Source organism: Lampetra planeri, unplaced genomic scaffold (assembly GCF_965212315.1).
Source record: "Lampetra planeri unplaced genomic scaffold, kcLamPlan1.2.h2 scaffold_1010, whole genome shotgun sequence".
NCBI lineage: Eukaryota > Metazoa > Chordata > Hyperoartia > Petromyzontiformes > Petromyzontidae > Lampetra > Lampetra planeri.
The window spans coordinates 12,407-20,000 of record NW_027613719.1 but is presented as its reverse complement, the minus strand read 5'-3'; positions in this window follow the sequence as shown (position 1 = coordinate 20,000).

Sequence of the window (7,594 nt, the reverse complement as noted above, 5' to 3'; positions counted from 1 at the left end):
CTGCCCCCATTCCCCTGCCCCTGCTGCCCCCACCCACTCCCCCTGCTGCCCCCACTCCCCCTGCCCCTCCCCCCACTCCCCCTCCCGCTGCCCTCCGGCTGTCCACGACCTCCTCCTCCTCCTGCTGCTGCTGCTGCTGCCTTCACCCCACAAGGCAAACCACATTCACCTCCTCCCCCTGCTGCCCCTCCCCCTGCTGCCCCCCTCCCCCCACTCCCCCTGCTGCCCCCCCACTCCCCCTGCTGCCCCCCTCCCCCCACTCACCCTGCCCCCCCCCCCACTCCCCCTGCTGCCCCCCTCCCCCCACTCCTCCTGCTGCCCCCCCTCCCCCCACTCCCCCTGCTGCCCCCCTCCCCCCACTGCTCCTGCTGCCCCCCCTCCCCCCACTCCCCCTGCTGCCCCCCTCCCCCCACTCACCCTGCCCCCCCCCCCCACTCCCCCTGCTGCCCCCCTCCCCCCACTCCTCCTGCTGCCCCCCTCCCCCCACTCCCCCTGCTGCCCCCCTCCCCCCACTGCTCCTGCTGCCCCCCCTCCCCCCACTCCCCCTGCTGCCCCCCTCCCCCCACTGCTCCTGCTGCCCCCCTCCCCCCACTCCCCCTGCTGCCCCCCTCCCCCCACTCCTCCTGCTGCCCCCCTCCCCCCACTGCTCCTGCTGCCCCCCTCCCCCCACTCCCCCTGCTGCCCCCCTCCCCCCACTCCTCCTGCTGCCCCCCTCCCCCCACTCCCCCTGCTGCCCCCCTCCCCCCACTGCTCCTGCTGCCCCCCTCCCCCCACTGCTCCTGCTGCCCCCCTCCCCCCACTCCCCCTGCTGCCCCCCTCCCCCCACTGCTCCTGCTGCCCCCCCCCCCCTCTCCTGCCCGCGAGGTGGCTGTGCTCGACGTTCCAGGCCCCGGGGGCAGGAGCAGGGAGCCCTTCCTGAGTCTGTGTGAGTCTCTGTGTGTGTCTCTGTATGTGTCTCTGTGTGTGTGTGTGTCTCTGTGTGTGTCTCTGTGTGAGTCTCTGTGTGTGTCTCTGTGTGAGTCTCTGTGTCTCTGTGTGTGTCTCTGTGTGTGTCTCTGTGTGAGTCTCTGTGTCTCTGTGTGTGTCTCTGTGTGAGTCTCTGTGTGAGTCTCTGTGTGTGTCTCTGTGTGTGTCTCTGTGTGTGTGTGTGTCTCTGTGTGTGTCTCTGTGTGAGTCTCCGTGTGTGTCTCTGTGTGTCTCTGTGTGTGTGTGAGTCTCTGTGTGTGTGTGTGTCTCTGTGTGAGTCTCTGTGTGAGTCTCTGTGAGTCTCTGTGTGTCTCTGTGTGTCTCTGTGTGTGTGTGTGTCTCTGTGTGTGTCTGTGTGTGTGTGTGTGTCTCTGTGTGTCTCTGTGTGTGTGTGTGTCTCTGTGTGTGTCTCTGTGTGTGTGTGTGTGTCTCTGTGTGTGTCTGTGTGTCTCTGTGTGTGTGTGTGTCTCTGTGTGTGTCTGTGTGTCTTTGTGTGTCTGTGAGTCTCTGTGTGTGTGTGTGTCTCTGTGTGAGTCTCTGTGTGAGTCTCTGTGAGTCTCTGTGTGTCTCTGTGTGTCTCTGTGTGTGTGTGTGTCTCTGTGTGTGTATGTGTGTGTGTGTGTGTCTCTGTGTGTCTCTGTGTGTGTCTCTGTGTGTGTCTCTGTGTGTGTGTGTCTCTGTGTGTGTCTGTGTGTCTCTGTGTGTGTGTGTGTCTCTGTGTGTGTCTGTGTGTCTTTGTGTGTCTGTGAGTCTCTGTGTGTGTCTGTGTGAGTCTCTGTGTGTGTGTCTCTGTGTGTCTCTGTGTGTGTCTCTGTGTGTGTCTCTGTGTGTGTATCTGTGTGTGTGTGTGTCTCTGTGTGTGTCTCTGTGTGTGTGTGTGTCTCTTTGTGTGTCTGTGTGTCTGTGTGTGTCTCTGTGTGTGTCTCTGTGTGTGTGTGTGTCTCTGTGTGTGTCTTTGTGTGTCTGTGAGTCTCCGTGTGTGTCTGTGTGTCTGTGTGAGTCTCTGTGTGAGTCTCTGTGTATGTGTGTGTCTCTTTGTGTGTCTCTGTGTGTCTCTGTGTGTGTCTCTGTGAGTCTCTGTGTGTGTCTCTGTGTGTGTCTGTGTGTGTGTCTGTGAGTCTCTGTGTCTTTGTGAGTCTCTGTGTGTGTCTCTGTGTGTGTCTCTGTGTGTGTGTGTGTGTCTGTGTGTGTGTCTCTGTGTGTGTCTCTGTGTGTCTGTGTCTCTGTGTGTGTCTCTGTGGGTGTCTCTGTGTGTCTGTGTCTCTGTGTGTGTGTGTCTGTGTGTGTGTCTGTGTGTGTCTCTGTGTGTCTGTGTCTCTGTGTGTGTCTCTGTGAGTGTCTGTGTGTGTCTCTGTGTGTGTCTCTGTGTGTCTGTGTGTGTCTCTGTGTATGTCTCTGTGTGAGTCTCTGTGTGTGTGTCTCTGTGTGTGTCTCTGTGTGAGTCTCTGTGTGTGTCTGTGTGTGTCTCTGTGTGTGTATCTGTGTGTCTGTGTCTCTGTGAGTCTGTGTGTGTCTCTGTGTGTTTGTGTGAGTCTCTGTGTGTCTCTGTGAGTCTCTGTGAGTCTCTGTGTGTCTCTGTGAGTCTCTGTGGGTCTCTGTGTGTCTCTGTGAGTCTCTGAGTCTCTGTGAGTCACTGTGTCTCTGAGTCTCTGTGTCTCTGTGAGTCTGTGTGTGTTTATGTGTCTGTGTGTCTGTGTGAGTCTGTGTCTTTGTGAGTCTCTCTGTGTGTCTCTGTGAGTCTCTGTGTGTCTCTGTGGGTCTCTGTGTGTCTCTGTGAGTGGACTATGTACATTGGTGCCAAAGAAGTTCAACATACACACTACACTATACACTTCACACTACACTACATACTACACACTATACACTACACTATACTACTATATACTACACTACTATACACTACACTATACACTACTACACTATACACTACTACACTATACACTACTACACTATACACTACTACACTATACACTACTACACTATACACTACTACACTATACACTACTACACTATACACTACTACACTATACACTACTACACTATACACTACACTACACACTACACTATACACTACACTATACACACTACACTATACACTACACTATACACTACACTATACACACTACACTATACACTACACTATACACTACACTATACACTACACTACACACTACACTATACACTACACTATACACACTACACTATACACTACACTATACACTACACTATACACTACACTATACACTACACTATACACTACACTACACACTACACTATACACTACACTACACACTACACTATACACTACACTATACACTACACTATACACACTACACTATACACTACACTATACACTACACTACACACTACACTATACACTACACTATACACACTACACTATACACTACTACACTATACACTACTACACTATACACTACACTACACACTACACTATACACTACACTATACACTACACTACACACTACACTATACACTACACTATACACTACACTATACACTACACTACACACTACACTATACACTACTACTACACTATACACTACACTATACACTACACTATACACTACTATACACTACTATACACTACACTATACACTACACTATACACTACACTACACACTACACTATACACTACTACTACACTACACTATACACTACACTATACACTACACTATACACTACACTATACACTACACTATACACTACACTATACACTACACTATACACTACACTACACACTACACTATACACTACTATACACTACACTATACACTACACTATACACTACACTATACACTACTATACACTATACTATACACTACTATACACTACACTATACACTACACTATACACTACACTACACACTACACTATACACTACTACTACACTACACTACACACTACACTATACACTACTATACACTACACTATACACTACACTATACACTACACTATACACTACACTATACACTACACTATACACTACTATACACTATACACTACACTATACACTACACTATACACTACACTATACACTACACTATACACTACACTATACACTACACTATACACTACTATACACTACACTATACACTACTATACACTATACACTATACACTACACACTACACTATACACTACACTATACACTACACTATACACTACACTATACACTACACTATACACTACTATACACTACACTATACACTACACTACACACTACACTATACACTACACTATACACTACACTATACACTACACTATACACTACACTATACACTACTATACACTACACTATACACTACACTACACACTACACTATACACTACACTATACACTACACTATACACTATAATAGTGAAATAATGAAAGTGAATTCGAGACTTGAACGTCACGTGAAACGCCGCTCGGTCGCGGATCGAACGGATTTGTGAAATTGTTTTTGTCTTTTTCAAATAAACCCGCCGAACCGAAACCGATCAAAGCCAACGCGACCTTCTGCGTTTATTTCGCGTCGGGAAAAACTGAGGCGGTTGCCAACGTGGCGGGTTTCGGGAAACCAAGATGGCCGACTTTGTGAACCAAGATGGCTGACTTTGGAACCAAGATGGCCGACTTTGGAATAACAAAATGGCCGACTATGGAATACCAAGATGGCCGACTTTGGAACCAAGATGGTCGACTTCGTGAACCAAGATGGCCGACTTTGGAATACCAAGATGGCCGACTTTGGAATACCAAGATGGCCGACTTTGGAACCAAGATGGCCGACTTTGGAATACCAAGATGGCCTACTTTGGAACCAAGATGGCCGACTTTGGAACCAAGATGGCCGACTTTGGAATACCAAGATGGCCGACTTCGGAACCAAGATGGCCGACTTTGGAATACCAAGATGGCCGACTTTGGAATATCAAGATGGCCGACTTTGGAAAACCAAGATGGCCGAATTTGTTAGACCAAGATGGCCGACTTTGGAATACCAAGATGGCCGACTTTGGAACCAAGATGGCCAACTTTGGAATACCAAGATGGCCGACTTTGGAATACCAAGATGGCCGACTTTGGAATACCAAGGTGGCCGACTTTGGAATACCAAGATGGCGGACTTTGGAACAAAGATGGCCGACTTTGGAATACCAAGATGGCCGACTTTGGAACCAAGATGGCCGACTTTGGAATACCAAGATGGCCGACTTTGGAATGCCAAGATGGCCGACTTTGGAACCAAGATGGCCCACTTTGTTAGACCAAGATGGCCGACGTTGGAATACCAAGATGGCCGACTTTGGAACCAAGATGGCCGACTTCACAACCAAGATGGCCGACTTTGGAATAACCAAAATGGCCGACTTTGGAACCAAGATGGCCGACTTTGGAATACCAAGAAGCCGAATTTGTTGGACCAAGATGGCCGACGTTGGAATACCAAGATGGCCGACTTTGGAACCAAGATGGCCGACTTCGCAACCAAGATGGCCGACTTTGGAATAACCAAAATGGCCGACTTTGGAACCAAGATAGCCGACTTTGGAATACCAAGATGGTCGACCTTGGAATACCAAGATGGCCGACTTTGGAACCAAGATGGCCGACTTTGGAATACCAAGATGGCCGACTTTGGAACCAAAATGGCCGACTTTGGAATACCAAGATGGCCGACTTTGGAACCAAGATGGCCGACTTTGGAATACCAAGATGGCCAACGTTGGAATACCAAGATGGCCGACTTTGGAACCAGGATGGCCGACTTTGGAATACCAAGATGGCCGACTTTGGAACCAAGATGGCCGACTTTGGAACCAAGATGGCCGACTTTGGAACCAAGATGGCCGACTTTGGAACCAAGATGGCCGACTTTGGAACCAAGATGGCCGACTTGAAACATCAAGATGGCCGACGTTGGAATACCAAGATGGCCGACTTTGTAACCAAGATGGCCGACTTCGCAACCAAGATGGCCGACTTTGGAATAACCAAAATGGCCGACTTTGGAACCAAGATGGCCGACTTTGGAATACCAAAATGGCCGACTTTGGAACCAAGATGGCCGAATTTGTTAGACCAAGATGGCCGACGTTGGAATACCAAGATGGCCGACTTTGGAACCAAGATGGCCGACTTCGCAACCAAGATGGCCGACTTTGGAATAACCAAAATGGCCGACTTTGGAACCAAGATGGCCGACTTTGGAATACTAAGATGGTCGACCTTGGAATACCAAGATGGCCGACTTTGGAACCAAGATGGCCGACTTTGGAATACCAAGATGGCCGACTTTGGAACTAAGATGGCCGACTTTGGAATACCAAGATGGCCGACTTTGGAACCAAGATGGCCGACTTTGGAATACCAAGATGGCCGACGTTGGAATACCAAGATGGCCGACTTTGGAACCAAGATGGCCGACTTTGGAATACCAAGATGGCCGACTTTGGAACCAAGATGGCCGACTTTGGAATACCAAGATGGCCGACTTTGGAACCAAGATGGCCGACTTTGGAATACCAAGATGGCCGATGTTGGAATACCAAGATGGCCGACTTTGGAACCAAGATGGCCGACTTTGGAATACCAAGATGGCCGACTTTGGAACCAAGATGGCCGACTTTGGAATACCAAGATGGTCGACTTTGGAACCAAGATGGCCGACTTTGGAACCAAGATGGCCGACCTGAAACATCAAGATGGCCGACGTTGGAATACCAAGATGGCCGACTTTGTAACCAAGATGGCCGACTTCGCAACCAAGATGGCCGACTTTGGAATAACCAAAATGGCCGACTTTGGAACCAAGATGGCCGACTTTGGAATACCAAGATGGCCGACTTTGGAACCAAGATGGCCGAATTTGTTAGACCAAGATGGCCGACTTCGCAACCAAGATGGCCGACTTTGGAATAACCAAAATGGCCGACTTTGGAACCAAGATGGCCGACTTTGGAATACCAAGATGGTCGACCTTGGAATACCAAGATGGCCGACTTTGGAACCAAGATGGCCGACTTTGGAATACCAAGATGGCCGACGTTGGAATACCAAGATGGCCGACTTTGGAACCAAGATGGCCGACTTTGGAATACCAAGATGGCCGACTTTGGAACCAAGATGGCCGACTTTGGAACCAAGATGGCCGACTTTGGAACCAAGATGGCCGACTTTGGAACCAAGATGGCCGACTTTGGAATACCAAGATGGCCGAACGTTGGAATACCAAGATGGCCGACTTTGGAACCAAGATGGCCGACTTTGGAATACCAAGATGGCCGACTATGGAACCAAGATGGCCGACTTTGGAAACCAAGATGGCCGACTTTGGAACCAAGATGGCCGAATTTGTTAGACCAAGATGGCCGACGTTGGAATACCAAGATGGCCGACTTTGGAACCAAGATGGCCGACTTCGCAACCAAATTGGCCGACTTTGGAATAACCAAAATGGCCGACTTTGGAACCAAGATGGCCGACTTTGGAATACCAAGATGGTCGACTTTGGAACCAAGATGGCCGACTTTGGAATACCAAGATGGCCGACTTTGGAACCAAGATGGCCGACTTTGTAATACCAAGATGCCGACTTTGGGAACCAAGATGGCCGACTTTGTAATA